We start from the raw sequence: 20000 nt of genomic DNA, 5'->3' as shown, positions 1-20000 counted from the left end.
ATTTTAGCATACGTTTTAATCTAATTATTATTACCCCACTCATTAATTACATCTCATATTCTAAAAGACATTTCTAAACGAGTATAATACTTTTTAAATAATAAATAAAACATATCAAATTCAATTCAATTAATTGAAAATGTAATGAAATAAAAATGCTGTATCGTCACGTGTATAAATACAAAAGTTTACTCCAAAGGGCCATTCAACTATAGGGCAGCTAATCCAATTGCATTCGGCATATAAACATATCCACCGCAGAGGAAAGCTATTTTTATTTGTTTTTTACTTATTTTTAAGGGTGAACTATGAGTTCTCCAATAACGGCAGAAAGCCTTCTTTTATTGATGCTTTATGACGATTCGCATGAAAACCGCACAGCTGCCAAGAAGTGAAATTGAAATGCTCCCTCTATTTTCCAGATATTTCTTTACATGAATCTTGTAAATGCTTTGCACTTAGGCTGCACATTAAAGTTTTATCTCCAAGGTGAAAGAGACAACACGTTGAAAGGAGTGGGGAGAGACAGAGAGAGAGAAAAAAGCATATTTTTCTGTTTTATCCACTTCTTTTAGTGGCGAACGTTCTCGCTGTGTTTGTCCCACTGGGTGTGTGAGTGGGAGACAGAGGCTGGTCGATGTTAGGTCACCCTGCAAATAAACAGAGAGACCGAGAAATGGAGCAGTGGTTCTCAACCTGTGGGTAGGGACCCGCAGGGGGGGTCCCCACATTATTTTGCGGGGTCCCTAGATCAGGGGTGGGCAACTTTGATGATGGTGAGGGCCACTATATTTCCACCTTCACTCCAGAGGGCCACATAGCATATTGCTACATCCTACTTTGTCATTCTAGTATCTTATACAAAAGAAGCAAAAAAAATAGCAGATCTACAAGCTCAAAACGCATCGCACTGCGATGCGTTTTGAGCTTGTAGATCGGCTATTTTTTGCTTCTTTTGAATTGGAATCCTGATATATTTTTTTTTAATTGGAATCCTGAAATGTAACATTTTGATTTAATTTCAAACACATTTAATTATATATTCATGTTAACTTTATGAACTTGAATACAATTACATTGAACATAACATAACATAAAATTGTAATACTACTATAATGGTCATTATATAGACTGAAGGAATTAAAGCAGGTCATGTTTGGAATTGTAACAGCTGAAATTAATAATATATCAGTATTCCGGTATTAACCTGCGGGCCGCATTAAGTGGAGGTAGGGGCCGCATGTGGCCCTCGGGCCGCCAGTTGCCCATGTATGCCCTAGATGATTAACTAAAATGCACCGTACAAAATCGTTTTCTCACTCAACAGTAAACAAACCAAAATAAAGTGTAAGTGTATAGAGCAGGGCACAGCAACCTTTTTGAAATGAAGTCCCAAGTTTTTATTTTCTAGATAGCCAGTGTGCCATGTCAACATAAACTTTAATGACACGCCATCAAGAATTCTGACATATTTTGATTGGCAGGACATTGTTACGATCATTAGACTCAGAGAAATAATCCACCTAGATCCCCGACTCCCTCCCCAGGCAGAGTTCAGAGTTTTAATGAATGTAGAATTATGATGTAATTTGCTGTAAATTAGGTAACTTAGTTTAAGTGACCGCGTAAGGGAAAATGTGATTTTAAAATATGTGCCAGTGATCACCCTCCCCTGTGCCAATGTTGGCACCCGTGCCTAAGGTTGCCTACCCCTGGTAGAGGGTATCTGCATAATTCCTTAAGTGACAATTTAAGGACTTTTTAATACCTCTAAAATGACAAATTAAACATTGGCCAAATTGTCACAAATATTAGAGGCAGTAATTGTGAGAATAAGCGATCTACATGCTCTCGTGAGCATGTAGATCTACTATTTTCAAAATAGAACCCTCTTATAGTCTTCGTCAGGGTGGGGGGGGGTCCCCAGTTCAATTTGATTATTTTGCGGGTCGCGACCTGAAAAGGTTGAGAACCACTGAAATAGAGCAGGGGTTTTCAAAGTGGGTGACGGGGCACCCTGGGGTGCCGCGGCGGCAGTCCAGGGGTGCCGCGAGATCATTTGATAATATTTGGAATTTATTTGGACACTTGAAAAAAATATTTAGTGTCATTTTAAAGTTGAAGTACAAAGTCAGTCAGTTCAAACCAAAATGGCTATATCTCAACATTTTCAGAAATCTTGTATCTCCAAGTTTCAAATGTGTATGTCTTTTGGTAAAGCAAAGCCCTGCTTCATCATACAATACTGTCGCACAAAACTAGTGAAAACAGCCGATCTACAAGCTCACGCGTTGTGTGCTTGTAGATCTGCTGTTTTCACTAGTTTTAGTACATTTTATAGATGATAAATACAAAACAAATGGTTTTGGACATACAAGGTTTCCACCCGACAACGACAATATGCTATAAATATAAGGTGCTGGGAGTGAAAATTTAATGTAGGGGTGCCTCGGATTAAAACAAATATTTATGGGGTGCCCTGAGACAAAAAAGTTTGGGAACCCCTGAAATAGAGGGAGGAAGAGGGAGAGGAAGAGAGAGACAGAGAAAAGAGATATGAGCAGGGTTTGATATGTTGGGGTGGGCGTTGGGGGGTCCCTGCCTTTGCCCTTCATAGGCCCGCCACTGGACATTCATTTTTATGACAGGGGGGCAAATGTCTTATCCATCCTTCTGGTCAGACTTGATTACATACATCCATTTCCTTATGGGAAATGCTACACTTTAGCTGTCTATTATAGTTATAATATAATATCAGACGACCACCATTTAAGATAAAGAAAATGTATATGTTAACCACATTAACCCCGGCATCCCAATCTTGGGCAAATTTGTCAAAATGTGTCAAAGCAAGAAATACAAGTTTTAAAATCTAAATTTAAATTGCTGACAAAGCCGTTCTAAAAGCTCACAAGACGTTGCGAGCGTGTATGTCAGTGGTGTCCAAACCTTTTTCAAAGGGGGCCACATTAAAAAAAAAATATTAAAACACCCAATGGCCGACTATATCTCCTGACAAAATGTACTTCCGGTCGGATCATAACAGTGTCGCATACATAATGCATCACATTACAATATTTAATTTAACTTTCATCATCCATCTATTTATTAGTAAAGGTCTTTTGTCTTCTTGTGTACTCTGAACAAAACACAAATAACTCACATTACCAAATGTAACCAATCGTGCAAGGTAAAATAATACAACAAAACAGCCTTTCTTTCACCCCTTCAGAACGAGACAACAGGGAACAACTGAACAAGGAATCCTGACAAATTATACTATAACATATTCTTGTTTGACGGCACTGGCAGGCCGTTTATAATAACATTTTGAAATGTTATTATAATCTTTCCTGATTTGCCCCCCGGGCGGCACTTTGGACACCCCTAGTGTATGGGCTATTAGCACTATTTGTTGTATGAGCAAGTATACAGTTTCTTGTTTTCACAAATTGAACCCTGAGAAAGAAGTAGAGAAAGAGAAAGACCCATAAATGTTAGTAGTGTTCTTTCTAAGGGAAGGAACAAGATAAAACGTGGACAGACTGGAACTCGTACTGAAGTACTTGTAACAATCACGCTCTCTCCTCCCTGAGACCTTGAGGTACAAGGGCACACCACAGAGCAAGGACTTTTCACTGTGTGTGTGTGTGCGTGCATGCGTGTGCGTCTGTATGTTATAAAGTGTTTTAAAGCCTCGCTCACCTCCACAGAAAGTGTGTCTGTCCTTCTGTCTGACCTTAAGCTCCTTCCACCTCCACCAGAAGACAGTATGCGGACTGTGTTCTGTGTAAATCGTGTACATTTTGTGCAAGTCTTTGAATATTGTTGACCCGATTCTATAAATGTCATCTAAATCCATCTTCTAAATCAGTGGTTCTCAAACTTTTTCATTTCAAGGACCCCCAAAATTACGTGTATTTAGCCGCGGACCACCATCTCAAAATATGTTGTTCCAGGGACCCCCTGAGAAGCAAAATTTGAGTTACAAATGTTCGCTTCAAAAATAAATATATTAAAAACTTTGCATTTTCATAACTTTTTCAAAAATTGCTGATCTACAAGCTCGCAGCGTGGCACTCGATGCCACGCTGTGAGCTTGTACGGTATATCTGCTATTTTCTTCAATAGCTATTGTACTATAAAATGGGTTAATTATAAAAAGAATGATCACACACAAAAGTGAAAATATGACCACGTTGCATCGCAACTTCGTGTGAGCTTGGGATTTTCACTTGTCCCGTTGTTGGCAAGTCAGGCAAGTCAGGCACAGAGGGTTTGAAAACCACAGTTTTAGACATGCAGTAGGTCTACCGTATATTCAACAGGTGGACATCTTCTGCTCTGCTATTCCTTATAGCCGTCTATGCGTTGTAGGCCTACACTGTAAAATCATGATCATTTAGCAAGTGTACAAAGTATTTGTTAATTCACTTATTCTTGTTTTTGTCTGGTTGTCGAGTTCCATCAAGTTTGCACTTAACTCAACTCAGCTGATATGTGTAAAACTGCGTCCTCGGTGTTAATTTAACTCTGGGAGTGCACACATTCTCAGGATTACAATTGGACACATAACTCTGCAACGTGACTCGCTACCTTTATTTTAAATGCAGGCTTGAATGTTTTTTTCCCTCTCTTAAGTGTGTGCCTTATTCTTTGATCTAGCTTTTATCCAATAATGGTGTGACGGTTCAACAGAAATGGGTGTTTTCAGTTCTGTGTCAGGATTTATAGGACTCATATGTGTCAAAACAAATCACCTTAATATTTAAGGGGCTTGACTGTTGGCAGCTTTTCAAGATTCAAGAGTATAAAGTACAAATTGATAGCTTAAATGGCTGTGGTTTGTTTATCCAATGTGCTGGAATATGAATGTGAACTTTAAAAAAATCGGTTGAGCACTTATTTTTTATTTTTTTCCCCCTGTTCATAATCTTATATAATTGACTGTAATAAGTAAATTAATATCCTGAAGCTTCCATTTGACTTTTGATCATTAAAAAAGAAGGAAAAAAATGAAGGATGCGTCGATAACTCTGTATGTGGATGGAAAGTATAAAATATGTATTAATCCACACTAACCTCACGTTGTAAAATGTATGAGACATGAACTTTTAATAAGTTAACCATTAAATATGTGGATACTACTGTAGATTTGTTTTAACAGAACCATGACCTATACAGTAAGTACTACAGTAGAAACAACTCTAAACTTAATCTGATCTCTGCACGTTCAAGGCAAACATTAGGCTATAAAACAACAAAGCAACTCCATTAATGCATAACCACGTGTAAACTCAATTATTCTTATTGACAGTTTTTCATCGGACTGACTGGGCCGTGTCACACACGGCGAGCGCGATGTTTCGCGGTTATAGCGGTTCTAGCCCAGTTTGTACGCTAGACGGAACACTCGCCCCACATTAGATCAGTGGCGTTCCTAATGGCCCCTGGATGTGACACAGCCATGGGATGGCACTGTGTGCGACTTAACAGACCAGCTGACCGAGCACTCACCCCTCTCTCTCTCTCTCTCTCTCTCTCTCTCTCTCTCTCTCTCTCTCTCTCTCAACAACTTATTTATTTATCTCCCTCCCTCTTTATCTATCTCTCTCTCGCGCTCCCATTCTCTCTCTTTTCCCGCGGCTTATAAGCGCTTTTGTGTTGCTAGCTAACCTACATAACAGCTTGGCAAACTGCTCTCCGCCCAACTCGGCGAACCGACCTTTTCCACGATAGAGATATGATGAGGGGAAAACACGGGGAACAATGGCTGGTTCAATCAATCCCTGTGGCCCTAGGATCGTTACTGAAATATCACGCAGCCCTGTGATTGAACTGCATTCAGTTTGGCCACTGAAGCACGTTGCGCCGCGCGGGCGAACGCAGCAGCTCCAATCAAAACCAAATTATTTCCATATCATAAGCAGCGACTCCCAAGAGGTGAAGTCATACTAATTTCCTTTGGGATGTTGGTAGTAATTTGGTAATTTACGTTGAAAGGCTTTTTCTTCTCTTTTTCCTTATTGTTTGAAACACGATGATTTGCGCGCACTTAGATCTGTGCGGCGTTTCAATTTATTTTGAGCTTTCGGATCTTTCATCAGAGCATGCGACAGCGTTTGAAACGTAAATTATTATTGTCAGTGGGGGTTTTCCGATGGACAAACACACGCGTGCGTGCGTGCGTGTGTGTACACACACACACACACACACACACACACACACACACACACACACACACACACATCAAAGTTGGTGTTTCTATACTTGTGAGGATATTTTGAAATGGCAGTTTTACAAATGCCATTTTTATAGGCCTATCTTTGGGCCATTTTAAACCCTAGCCGGTCCCAGTCACGACAGTGTCACAGACCAAAAATATGTTATGTTCTTACCCCTAAAACTAACCTTATTGTAAATGCGTAATTATAATCCTAAACCAGAATCTTTTCCTAATTGTAAGCAAAACACTATTTAAATTTTTGTATATTTTTTCTTCACTATGAAAACATAAACTTTTCTTGTAAGGACCAGGCAAATTGTCCTTGAAATGTTTATTTCTCAAATTCTATATATGGGGGAAATATGGCCCTCACAAGTATAATAATACAAGCACGCATGCACGCACGCACGCACGCACGTACGCACGCACACACACACACACACACACACACACACACACACACACACACACACACACACACACACACACACACACACACACACACACACACACACATTATTATTGTTGTGTTAAATTATTGTAATTTAACACACACACACACACACACACACACACACACACACACACACACACACACACACACGCGGAATGCGCACTGACTCGTGAACGGAGCAGAAGTTATGCTCGCAGGTAAACGCGCCTGTGTTCTTCTAACGATCACTCAATTAGACAAAATGGACAATGAACCCAGCAGCAACGCACACAATAATACCATAACATCATCATCATCATCATCATCATCATTGGTCCTGTATAACCTAGTTACCGCGCTGCCACCCTCTCTCACTCTGCTTCACAACATCAGGACAGGGTGAAAGGTTCATGGAGGGCTTTAAGCGGCGGTGTCGTGGCCTTGCAGGGTATTACGTGCACGGTTAAAACGCTCCCGCGGGAGATGATAGGGCCGAGAAAGAGAAGCGGAGGTTCTCACATCACGAGCTGCACATCGTCGTTGTCGGGTGAAAAACCTTGTATGTCCAAAACCTTTCATTTTGCATTTGAACATTTGAAAAACGATTTAAAGTTGTGAAAACAGCCGATCTACAAAGAACACAACGCCTCGCACCGCGAGGCGTTGTGTGCTTGTAGATCTGCTGTTTTCACTACTTTTGTGCGACGGCCTTGTATGATGAAGCGGGGCTTTACTTTGCGAAAGAACGTACACATTTGAAACGTGGAGATACGAGGTTTCCACCCGACAACGACGGCATATTGATACAACGACGCTTTTCAACACCATTCCACCACTTCACAGTTTCCCTGTTCCACACCTCAGGGAACCCGCGGGCCGGTTCTGTCAAGAGCAAACAGCTCCATATTGACAGACGCCGTGCGAGGGGGGACGGGGGGGGGACGGACGAGACGCAGCGGGTCGTGGCTTTTTAACGCGTGTTTTTAGAGTCGTTATTATGAGGTCGGGAGTTTGAGCTTCGCTGAGCGGGAGGGGGGAGGGGGGAGGGGGGAGGGTGTGGCGCTCTGCTCTCCTGATGGGGGCAGTAGTGTTCCAGGAAAGACGCCCTGTATGTGCTGAAAGCTAGGGCAATAACAGATTATACTGTTGAGGATTTTCATGTAGGTTTTCATTATGTAGGTTGGGGTTTGTTGTTCAGAGGTCAGAGCGGTAAAATAATGCCGTCTCATAGTAGAGTAGAAAGTTCAAAGTTGACAGGGGGAAAAAAAACAAGTCGACGTTGACTCGGAACGATAACGATTTCAGCTATTTCAACCTGATGTCTCTGTGTTGTCATTATAGGCCAGACATTTCAAAGTTTACTATTTTGAGACATTTCAAAGATATTCCAAAAAGGTTCAGACATTTCCATGGTTTCATGGTTCTTAAAAATAAAAATAAAGCAAAGCGAGACCTATATATTTTATTTATTTTTTCACTTAGATTTTATTAAATTTCCAAAACATGTAGGACATTAAATAAACATAAAACACAACTAAAACTACACATGATCAAAAATAGATTTGACAGCTTATAGATCTGCTATTTTCAATATTCTCACTTTTTTAAAGTATAAAATAATTACTACTACTACTACTACTACTACTACACCTACACCTACTACACCTACAGTACTACTACGACACCTACTACACCTACTACTACTACACCTACTACACCTATTACTACTACACCTACTACTACCAATAATAATAACAACCAATAATAATATGGACATCGTCTGGCCCGTTCTAAAAGTGAACCATGAACACAAGCTAGAGGGCAACGAATGAAATCAATCAATAATCAATGATAGATTTGGTAGGAGCTAGGTGACTGTTGTGATGGCGTGCATGGTGGTGTGACAGTAGAGGTGCCCACAATGTGCTCAGTTGAACGGGTTCAGAGCTGTGCTGGCATGGCTCGAGCTGCCCGTCCGCTGAGCGCTGCTAGCTAGCTCGCCATAATCGACACGCCGCCGCCTCTCCAAACTCTGCGTTGCCACGGCGGCGCCGCCGCCATGTTGAACTCCAGATGAACTCCATCCAGCCTGAACCTGATGGTGGGAGCCAGAGAGAGAGAGGGGGGGGGGTATGGTGCCATCTCATTGGATGGAGCCCCATGCCTGCCATATTTTGGAGATTACAGGGTGAGAGCCCGGGTTTTTTGGGGCATGAGCGGCTTGGAAATGGCCGCCACAATGCAAACCCCACCCCCCTCCCCACGCACACACACGCTCACACGCTTCTGAGAATAACATAATCGCACGACGGGATTTTTAATTATCGCGTAATATCTGGTGTTCTTGCCAGGGCTTTGGAAGGGTTAGCAAAGAGGTGTGTGCGTGTGCACGTGTGTGTGTGTGTGTGTGTGTGTGTGTGTGTGTGTGTGTGTGTGTGTGTGTGTGTGTGTGTGTGTGTGTGTGTGTGTGTGTGTGTGTGTGTGTGTGTGTGTGTGCGCGCTACATTGGGGGCCCAAATTCTGGAAGCGCTCGTGTGTGTGTGTCCCTCCTGTCCAAAGCGTTGACTCAGTGCCAGGAAGTAAAGTGATGTAAATTGTGTGTAATTATGTCGTTTGAGTCATATGATGGAATCTGGGCCGTCGGCCAGGGAGACACTATGAAATATGCGATATATTAAAGAATGCGTCTCACATGTTGTTTTCATGTCCTTTTTTAGACAATCTGCTCTTTTTAGACAATCTTCTCTTTTACTTACTGTAGGATTCGATTAAATTATTACCATGCACCATAAAAAAATTAAATAAAAAATAAAAAAATAAACTTCAAACTTGCTGGCCGGTGTCACGTACGCGAAAAAAGCAGATCTACATGCACACCACACGTTGCTGCAAGCTAGTATAATGAGGCAGAATTAAATGGGAGGGTTTAGCCGTCACTTTATTGTTATTTCACTGTTGTCTGAATAACTTGTATCGCACTACAGGACTTGGTGGGTACTTTCCAAAACCTTTTGGGAATTACTATTATTAAATTAAATTATCACGTAACTACATTCAAATATTTATTTATGTTACTTTTTTTCGGTTTTGTTGAAAAGCAGGAAAACACAATTTCACCTGTAACCTAATACAGTGGTTAAGGCGCATACATAATATGATAAATTGGCCTATTGTACACTTTGTCTCATATGTTATTAATTTCTGGAAATATAAAATAAAATAAAATATTTATAAATATTGTTATTATTTAATTTATATATTTTTACAAATGTTAATTTCTATTGCAAAACGTATATATATATATATATATATATATATATATATATATATATATATATATACATATATATAAAATATAAAATATGATACTATATAATAAACACGTATGTATGTAATGCAATCATGACTTTTTTGTGGGAATATAAATTGTAATTATATGTTTTGTATTACATGCAGTATATTTGGGTATAATTTCACCTTTTTAATTTAATAATAATAATAATAATATTTCAATATTTTCCATTTATACATTTGTGTCATCATTTCATAGGCTAATGGAATTATTGTTATTATTATCATAGAATTTCAAAACTAGCAAAAAGACCCAACATGCTGTGGGTCTATACAGTGCCAGCATCCAAACTTTCTGGTTAAAGGAGTAGTTCACCCCCAAAATGACTTTTTTTCTATTGATTACTCATGCCATGGAGAGTAGAGTTCAATAATATTTTTTGGGTTTTGTCACATTCCTAAGACAAAAATTTGATTTGAGTACATTTACCCCCATTGATTCCGGATGGTGACCCGTTTCGAAACGGGTCCCCATCCGGAACGAATGGGGGTACATTTATTGTTATCACATTTTTGTCTTAGGAATGCGACAACAAACTAAAAATATTATTGAACACTAGTCTCCATGGCGTGACTAATCAATAGAAAAAAAGTCATTTTGGGGTGAACTACTCCTTTAAAGGGAACTAACTAAAGATTAGTAGCACACGCGTGCGCATCCCACATACAGGCCTACTTGTCCCGAACAAATTAACCGACTTATCCGGGTTCAACCAGAGTTGAACGATGATGGAGATGATGATGATGATGATGATGATGAAGATGATGATAATGAGAGGATGGTAGAGTTTACGTCCCACCTCTCTCTCTTTCCAGACCAGGGGCGTCAATTGGGTATGGCAGGGGTATGCAGCTGCCATACCCTGGGTCCAGGGGGGGGGGAGGAAATAAAAGTTACTTTTAAATATAAATCCATGAATGTCTCTTTGTCTATCTGTGCTGGTTATTATGTTGTTAATTAAATTACAGTAAAATAACTACAAATGCAAAACGTTACAAAATGGTCACTTTAACAAGGTGTTATAATTATATTCTTCACACTTGCATTCTCCCCTTCTTGACAAAATGGTATATAATGGTTCCTCAAGTCAGCTGCACAGGTGCAATTCATTATTGTTAATTGTGGCACGTTTACTAACCAAGTTTAGCTGCACTTGAACAACCGTTCCAGGCTGCCATATCCAGCCCAAGAAACCATAGAAATGGGGGGGGAAAAAAATGTACTTCTTAAAATAAATGTATCATGCCTGTTGCTAAGACACATGACTGGTGTCTTGCATGCGCACCTTCATGTTGCCATACCTTAGCTTTTTCTGAACTGACACCACTGGCCTGCTGTTGTGTGGCTCTGTCCCGCGGGGCGTTTCCCCCCACCCTTCACAACCATCACATGCTTTCTGATGACAGGCCGGTCCATCAAGCATCAAAACCCTGAAGCTCTACTTGCTACAAAGACACTTCTGTTCACTCACCAGCGCTCTGCTTCTATATATGTCTGCCTCCCGGTGTCTCACCACACTATACTCTCCTCTTCTTTCTATTCTTCTCCCATATGCTTGCCTCTCCTTTCCGCTCCTCCGTTTTCATCGCCTCTGCCCATTTTTTGTAAATTTCTCAAAATTGACGCTTGTCCAAAATTCAATATGATGAAGTTGTGAGATCATTCCCATTTCCATGAGAAATAATATAAATAATGCCAATGAACTAAGATTTGAAAGAGCAAATTATATATATATATATATATATATATATATATATATATATATATATATATGTTATGTTAAATACTACTGCCCGACAAATATGCACAAAAGGAAACATTCAAACTAAAATCCTTTAATTTAAGTGTTGAATTAGAAACTCAAGAATACTTACCTTGGAAATAGGAAAAGCTTGAAAATCTACAAGAGGAAATATTGAACACAACATAATGACACAACATTAATAATTAGAGTCACTCAGAGATGTTTGATTGTAAAGTGTTGAATCTTGTTGCAGATGTGTGATTGCTAATATTGTCACTTTGAACGCATGCATAAGCTGGCAAGTTACAAATGTAGGCTACAGAATACTTCAGTAAGAAATACATCAATACATTTATTTAAAAAAAAAAGTAATTAACAAAGGAATACGTGCGTACGTACTGTACAGTATGTATGTGAGATTGTGCTTGCTTACGTGTGTGTGTGTGTGTGTGTGTGTGTGTGTGTGTGTGTGTGTGTGTGTTTGTGTGTGTGTGTGTGTGTGTGTGTCCTATCACATCGTATCATGTGACATGTTCTGTATGAAAATGCTGAGCAGGCCCTGTTGACCCCAATTTGCTGTCCAGATGGCAACAGAAACAGATCTAAGTCACTGTGAAAGAGGGTTCATTACCGGGGCATGGATGGATGGCAGGAGCTTCAGTCACAGAGACCGCTCAACTGTCTAGTGTTTCAATAAGAACACTGGCTACAAAGAAGTGACATGAGCATTCCAATCTATGGGAAAGAAATCAGTAAATATAGGGTCATAAAATGCTGTCTTAAGCAATGGTTCTCAACCTTTCTTAGCAGGATGAGAGTCCTCTCGAAAGTCTCGAACGCGATGGCCCCGCCAGAGTACTCACCAGCACTCTGCTTCTGTATCGTCACCTTGTATCCAAAAATATCAAATGCGTATGTTTTTTTTTTCTCTTCTTGAAATTAAAGCCCTACTTTATCATACTAGAGTGTCGAACAAAAGTGGTGAAAATAGCTGATCTAAGCGCACGTAGATCGGCTATTTTCACTAGTTTTAAATCATTTTTGAAATGATAAATACAAAACTAAAGAGTTTCAATAAGAACATTGGTTAAAAAAAAAGTGGCATCTGCATTCCAATCTATGGGAAAGAAATCTGTAAATATAGGGTCATAAAATGCTGTCTTAACCAGTGGTTCTCAACCTTTTCTGGATGACCTCGAAAGTCTCGAACGCGATGGCCCCGCCAGAGTACTCAACAGCACTCTGCTTCTATACCCACAAATTTCAAATGTGTATTTTTTTCCCTCTAAATTAAAGCCCTACTTTATCATACTAGAGTGTCGAACAAAAGTAGTGAAAATAGCTGATATACAAGCACACAATGCCTCGCGGTGCGGGGCGTTTTGTGCTTGTAGATCAGCTATTTTCACTACCTTTAAATCATTTTTGAAATGATAAATACAAAACTGAGTTTCAATAAGAACACTGGTTAAAAAAGTGGCATCTGCATTGGGAAAGAAATCAGTAAAAAGGGTCATAAAATGTTTTCCTAAGCAGTTCTCAACCTTCTCTGGATGAGGGCCCTTTTGAAAGTCTCCAACGCGATGGCCCAGCCATCTGAGTACTCGACGCGGCAGCCATTCCAAATAGCTGATCTGCAAGCTCGCAGCGCGTTACATCCGCAACATTTGGTCAGCTCATGTACTGTACAGTATGTGCTGTTTTCAGCACCCCGCGACACCGCCGTACGACCTAGTATAAATCGAGCTTAAGAATGTCAATGCAATCAGTGCCAACACGAACAATCCATCGACAGCTACGTGGATAGGGGTGTTATAGTAGGCTTGCAGTGCATGAACCCCTCATTACAAAGATGAATGCACTCGCGTTTGCCGTGCTCGGTCAAACTTGAGAGTGCAGACCTATATGTGGAAAAAAATATGGTCATGTGAGTCATCTTTCATCACATTGTCCATGTCCAGATTGTCCACATCCACAAGTGGGAGAGTGCATGTGTGGCATACTGTATGTACACCGAGAGAACAGTACAGTACATGCCTGAATGCTTTAGCCCTTATAGTGAGGGGGTCTGTTGGCGCTGCTACGCTGTGGGGGCAAGTTTCCTGGCTATAGGTTTAGGTCTGTTTGACCCTTCGAGCACTGTTTCCCAAACCACATAAATGCCACATAAAAAATACAAATATATAAGCCCCATTAAAAAAAACTAAAAAACTAAAAACAGATGAATAAATAAATCATCAATTAAAAACAACTCCAATTTCTTAAAAGTTTCATGAATTAAATCCACAAATTTAATAATTTTCATAAAATAAATTAAGAAGTAGCAGAAAATAGGATATCCACAACCTTGCAGCATGTTGCGAAGCGACACGTTGTGAGCTTGTCGATCTGCTTTTTTCACTAGTTTGTGTCCCGGGCAAATGTCTAATGTCTCCTTTGGGTCTTGAGCTGAAACGTTTTTGAACCATATTGGGTTAAAGCAGTGTTTCACAAACAATGGAAAACATTCTAAAGTCACAAGTAAAGGTTATTTTTTTTCTCCCCCTACAATTTTGTTTAAATGGTTTCAAAAGAGAGAGAGAAAAAAATTTCAGAAAGAAAGAAAGTTTTTCAAAAGAAACTTTGGGTTTGACAGCAACGATACATAGAGCATGAATAGATCACTGGCATCTCCACTGTACTGAGAGTAGGGCTGTCACAATTATTACATAATCGTCTAATCGTGATTATTTTACATAATCGTGATTATTTTTCATAATCGTCATAATCGTTTCCATGTCAAAAATAGTGGAAATAGCAGATCTACAAGCTCACAACGCGTCGCGATGCGTTGTGAGCTTGTAGATCGGCTATTTCCACTATCAATGTTCTTTTTTAAGTATAAAGTTGTCAAATATGTCAGTAATTTCTTTGTATATTTAGCTTATGTGTCATATCTACCATGTAACTTCAAAGCCTAAAGGCCAAACAGAAATGTAATTATCAACGACAAAAACACAATTAAATCGTTAATCGCAATTATTTGAGAGAAAATTAATCGTCATGTAAAATGTCATAATCGTGACAGCCCTAACTGAGAGCAGCATTGACAGCCCTTAATGTGTTGCATGAAAAGAGTTGCAGAACCGGCTTGGTAGGATGCATGCATGGACCAAGCCATTTAACCATTTAATCCAATGAAATGCATTATTATTATTATTATAAATGTAAATATGGTCATGAATAATACTATTAATATCAATAGTATTATTCATGACCATATTTACACTTTTCAGTATACTTTAGAATTGAACCAGTCTTCATTCTATTTTATTCATTTAAATATGAATGCATTATGCATTAACAATACAAGGCACACCGACATATTTTACAATTTACAATTTAGGCATTTGGCAGACGCTCTTAATCCTGAGCGACTACAATGAGCAAAGGTAAATAATACATCAATACATCAACATCAATACAAGGTAATACGTACATCAATACATCAACACGAATACCTCAAATGCATAGAAATAGTAATCTAAGAAAAAAAAACATTAGGTAGACCACACACCTATTCAGTAAAAAAAAAAAGCATAATTGACTGTGTCAAACGGACTCCATGCCCAGTCGAACATTGGTTATAATAAGCATACTGTACTTATTTGTCTAGCTCTGGCCTGTCCCGGTGCCCTCGGTGCCTTCATGCGCTCCATCGGGGCGGCGGTGTAATGTCCCGCCCCGGCCGGTGGCGGTGGGGGCGCTGTAAGCCCACGCTCGGAGGCCCCGTCCTGATCCCAGCAGGACCACTTAGATCTGTTTCTGCTAAACAGGGTTTAACACTGGGTAACAGCTGGCTGGAGTTTATGGCTAGAAACCGTTGGCCCGGCGAGGGAGGGAGAGAGGCAGTGCCTGCGTGCGCGTGAGCGTGAGCGGGGGCGCGTGCGAGTGTGTGTGCGCGCGCGTGTGTGTGTGTGTGTGTGTGTGTGTGTGTGTGTGTGTGTGTGAGATAATCCTGACACCGTGAACCCTGTCTCTAAGCACAGTTGCTCTGTGTGGCGACATGGGGGGGGGGGGGGGGGTTTGAGGGAAGAAGGGGCGGGGGCACGAAATTATTACGGGATGATAATTCCTCCATCTCTGGGAGAGAGATGTCTCCGCCTCCATGCCAGCCTGGATTAGATGAAAGTTTTTTTGAGGTTTGGGTTAAAAGTTCACCACCTCACCTCAGAAACCATGGCCGCCCCCCCCCCCCCCCCCCCCCCCCATTGACACTGCGAGGCAAACATGATGTAATCTGTACTGTAGCGACGAGTGAAATCCTCACGTTTATTTAACTCTGAGAGGATATACAGATGTCACCAAATGGGCCCTTTTGGTTACAATACAAACGGATGCATTAACAACTTTAGGATTTAGGCCTATAGAGTTATCTGACCTTTACTTAACCAGGTCCCTTTGAGAGTCTCTTTTGCAAGGGAGCCCCGCTGGCCAAGAAAGCAATCAAGCAGGGATTGCAATATAAAATACAATGAAAAAAAAAAAGTTAAATAGAAAATGCATTAAAATGCGTTAACACAAACTGGAGTAAAAACAGCTGCAGACCTCTGTGGGTTTTTAGCGTCTGGAGTCAACTTTTTTAAACCAAAGGGATTAAGAGCTCCAGTTTAATGTCATTGTGGAGCTGATTCCAGGAGAATAAAAGCTAAAAGTCATCCTCCCAAATTCTGTGGACATCAGTGGTGGACAGTATCCAAGTACAATTACTTGCATATACTGTACTTAACCCTCTAAGGCCCGCATTAAGAAATACTTGAAATAAAAAAATGAAAAAAATCAGATGGTGTTGTAGGAGTCCTATTAAGAGGAAAATGTAATGTTTTTTTCAAAAAAATGTTTTTGTAAGATTTTATAGCCATAAATCAAAAATCATAAATCATGCTCTAATTTACATATGGGGGATATTTTTCACAATAATAACATATGTACATGTTCTAGACATTCTAATGATCACCAAAAAAAATAGTACAGGCATTTTACTTATGTTTTTGTGAGGTATAGCTTCCATGAAAAAGTGAGATGTTGTTCGTCAAAACTCTGGAATTTCAGCGGGTGTGGCGGGTGTGAATGTCAGCCCCTGTGGGGGGTATTTATATGCAAATATTGTGGCCAATGGCATTGTAATACTAAACAATAGAATCCAATGGTGGTGTTTAGGTGGTAGGGGGAGCTAAAATAAAATGATTTAAACCTTTTTTTGGATAAAATACAAACGTTGTAATATTACAACCGTGGGCCTTAGAGGGTTAAGTAGCCTTTTCTTTTCTTTTTTATCTGTACTGGATACTTATGACTTTCGCTCTACTACATTCCAAAGAGAAATATTGTATTTGTCGCATTCTAAAGCCAATAATTTGATGATAATACTAAAGACCCTAATGTATCCTGAAGGTGACATGAAGGAGAATCTTTTACATTTCCAATAAAGCAATGATATAAGAAATACATTTGACTTCATAATGCGTACTTTTGAATACTATATATATATATATATATATATATATATATATATATATATATATATATATTTTTTTTTATATTTGTTTAAAGCATGTACCTTTGAACAGTCAATACGAAAATACTCCTGTACTTTAAAGTACAACATTGACAGAGCAACTTTCACTTGTAGTTGAGTAATATTTTAACCTAACCTAACCTAACAGTATCCAACATCTATTGGTATGGTATGGTACTGTACATATCATCAAGACAAATGGCATTGAAATACAGTAGTATATGTCAAAAAAGTTTCTCGAGAAAGCATTTCAATTATTTAAATTCAAATAAACATACTGTATCTGTACACGTGCATCAAAGCTTTTCTATTTGTAGCTCAACTGTAGCTCAACCGGGTCCCATGCATGTTGTGAAAAATAAAATAAAAGAATAATGTCATTTGCGTGTTTCGTGAACCGTGAAGGAGTACATATGCAGGAGAGAGGTTTCAACACATTAAATATTCATATTTAGACTGATGTGATGCTTCTATCTCTGATCTCAAAGATCCACAATACCACACACAGATGGAAAAATAGAAAAATACGGAACAAGATGCATTTGTGCTACGCCGATTCAGACCAGAGTGTTTTCTCGCTATACAATGTTATATTTATACATATAAGGCCCCTTAAAAGCAACCAGCGGCACTTTGGGGCCCTGCAGAGTAAATACAGAGCGGGAAAAATAAAACGCCGGCTTAAAATACAATCGCAGAAATGGCTAAAAGAAACATTCCATTTGTCCAATTTAACTGTTTTATTATTGATATTGAGGGCGCGTGTAACTGGATCAAATAATGGATGCGGTAGGGACGTATTAGGTCACTGCTGGGACGGTCTTTGTACAGAGCGTTGTTGTCAGGCAGAAACCTCTTATCTCCGTATTTCAATGTATGTATTTTTTTCTTTTTCATAAATGAATGCTACTTCATCATACAAGAGTGTCGCACAAAAGTAGGGAAAATTGCCAATCGGTGAGCTCACAACGCGGCACGGCCAGGGGCGTCAATTGGGTATAGCAGGGGTATGCAGCTGCCATACCCTGGGTCCAGGGGGGAAGATAGAAGTTAGTTGACTAAGTCTGACTAAATATGAATCCGTGAATGTCTCTTTGTCTATCTGTGCGGGCTATTATGTTGGTCAATTACAGTAAAATAACTACAAATGCAAAATGTAACAAAAATGGTCACTTTAACAAGGTATTAGAATTATATTATAGGTATATATAATTATATATTATATTATGTACTTCTTCTTAAAATAAACATATCATGCCTGTTGCTAAGGTATGGAAAAATGACTGGTGTAAGACACAGTCATGTTGCCATACCTTAGCTTTTTCTGAACTGGCGCCACTGGGCACGTCGGGATGCGTTGTGAGCTTGTAGAATGCCTATTCCCACTATTTTAACATGTTTTAAAACAATGTTAAAAAAAGAATGGTCATGGTCATACAAGGTTTCCACCGGAAGAGAGGCATGGTTCTCTCTCTCTTTCTCTCTCCCTCTATAGCTTGCTCTCCCCCCCTCTTTCTCTATCTTTTCTATTTCTATATCTTCCTCTTCCCTCCCTCCCTCTCTTTCTCTGGCATTTCATTAGTCATGAAAAAAGTCAAAGTTTGAAAATTGGCCCGGATATCAAGATGGAGCGTTTTAATACCACTTTGGAACGGAGACAAGAAGCGGTCAAGGGTTTTGTTAACCCATTTAGAACGGGTACACATTGTGTGTATCATTATTTTATGCTTTAACTATTGAAAAATAGCAGATATACAAGCTCACAGCGCTGCGAGCTTGTAGATCTGCTATTTTTGAAAAATCGTGAAAATTTGAATTTTGACCCGATTCTATAAGTGTCTTTTGAATCCTTCTAAGATTTTTGGAAAAAACCTATGTTTCTATGTCAGCAATCTGGCCAGCCATCGTCAAAGAAAAGGTCCTTTTCACTTAACTGGAGCTCAGTTAGTCTGTTCTTGCAGACTACTATGTCAGTGGTTGTCAAACTCTTTCATGTGAAGGACCCCCAAAATGATATTTATTTGGCCACGGACCCCCATTTCAAAATATCTAGTTCCAGGGACCAACCAGAAGCAAAATTTGAGTTACAAACGTTCGCTTTGAAAATACATAATATTCAAATATTTGCAAAAAAACACATTTTTTTCAAAAATAGCAGATCTACAAGCTTGCAGCGCGGCACCGAGTGCCGCGCTGCGAGCTTGTATATCTGCTATTTTTCACTGGTTAAAACATTCAACAATTGGGCCTGAATGGGTTAAAAGTCCCTGAGGAACACAAAGGGCAACAAAAAATGATTTGCTGTTAGGAAAAGAGCATTTTTAAAAGTTAACAGAAAACTATTTCGCAATGTGTCTTTGCTCCTTTTCATTTCAGTAAATGCCCGGCCTCGTCTTAAAATGCCTCCCGTTAAATCGACTTTGCGAGGACGCAATCGAGCAAGAGCTCGAACAATACACAAAGGAAATAACGTAATAAGACAGTATACTGCCAGAGTCCGGTCCTCACAGATCTAGTAAGGAAATGCACTGTATTTTAATTCATGGGATATGAGACACTACTGTACTGCTATAGCGCGTTTGTTCAGGTGGGTGTCATTCGTGCATGAGCTTGTTTAGCCCAAAATCTTAAACTGTTCACGTTTGAGTGACAATGTAGTCCAGTCATTATATGAAAAAACCTAAAACA

The sequence above is a fragment of the Nannobrachium achirus genome (assembly GCF_963921795.1).
Source record: "Nannobrachium achirus genome assembly, chromosome: 22".
NCBI lineage: Eukaryota > Metazoa > Chordata > Actinopteri > Myctophiformes > Myctophidae > Nannobrachium > Nannobrachium achirus.
This window is presented reverse-complemented; position numbering follows the sequence as displayed.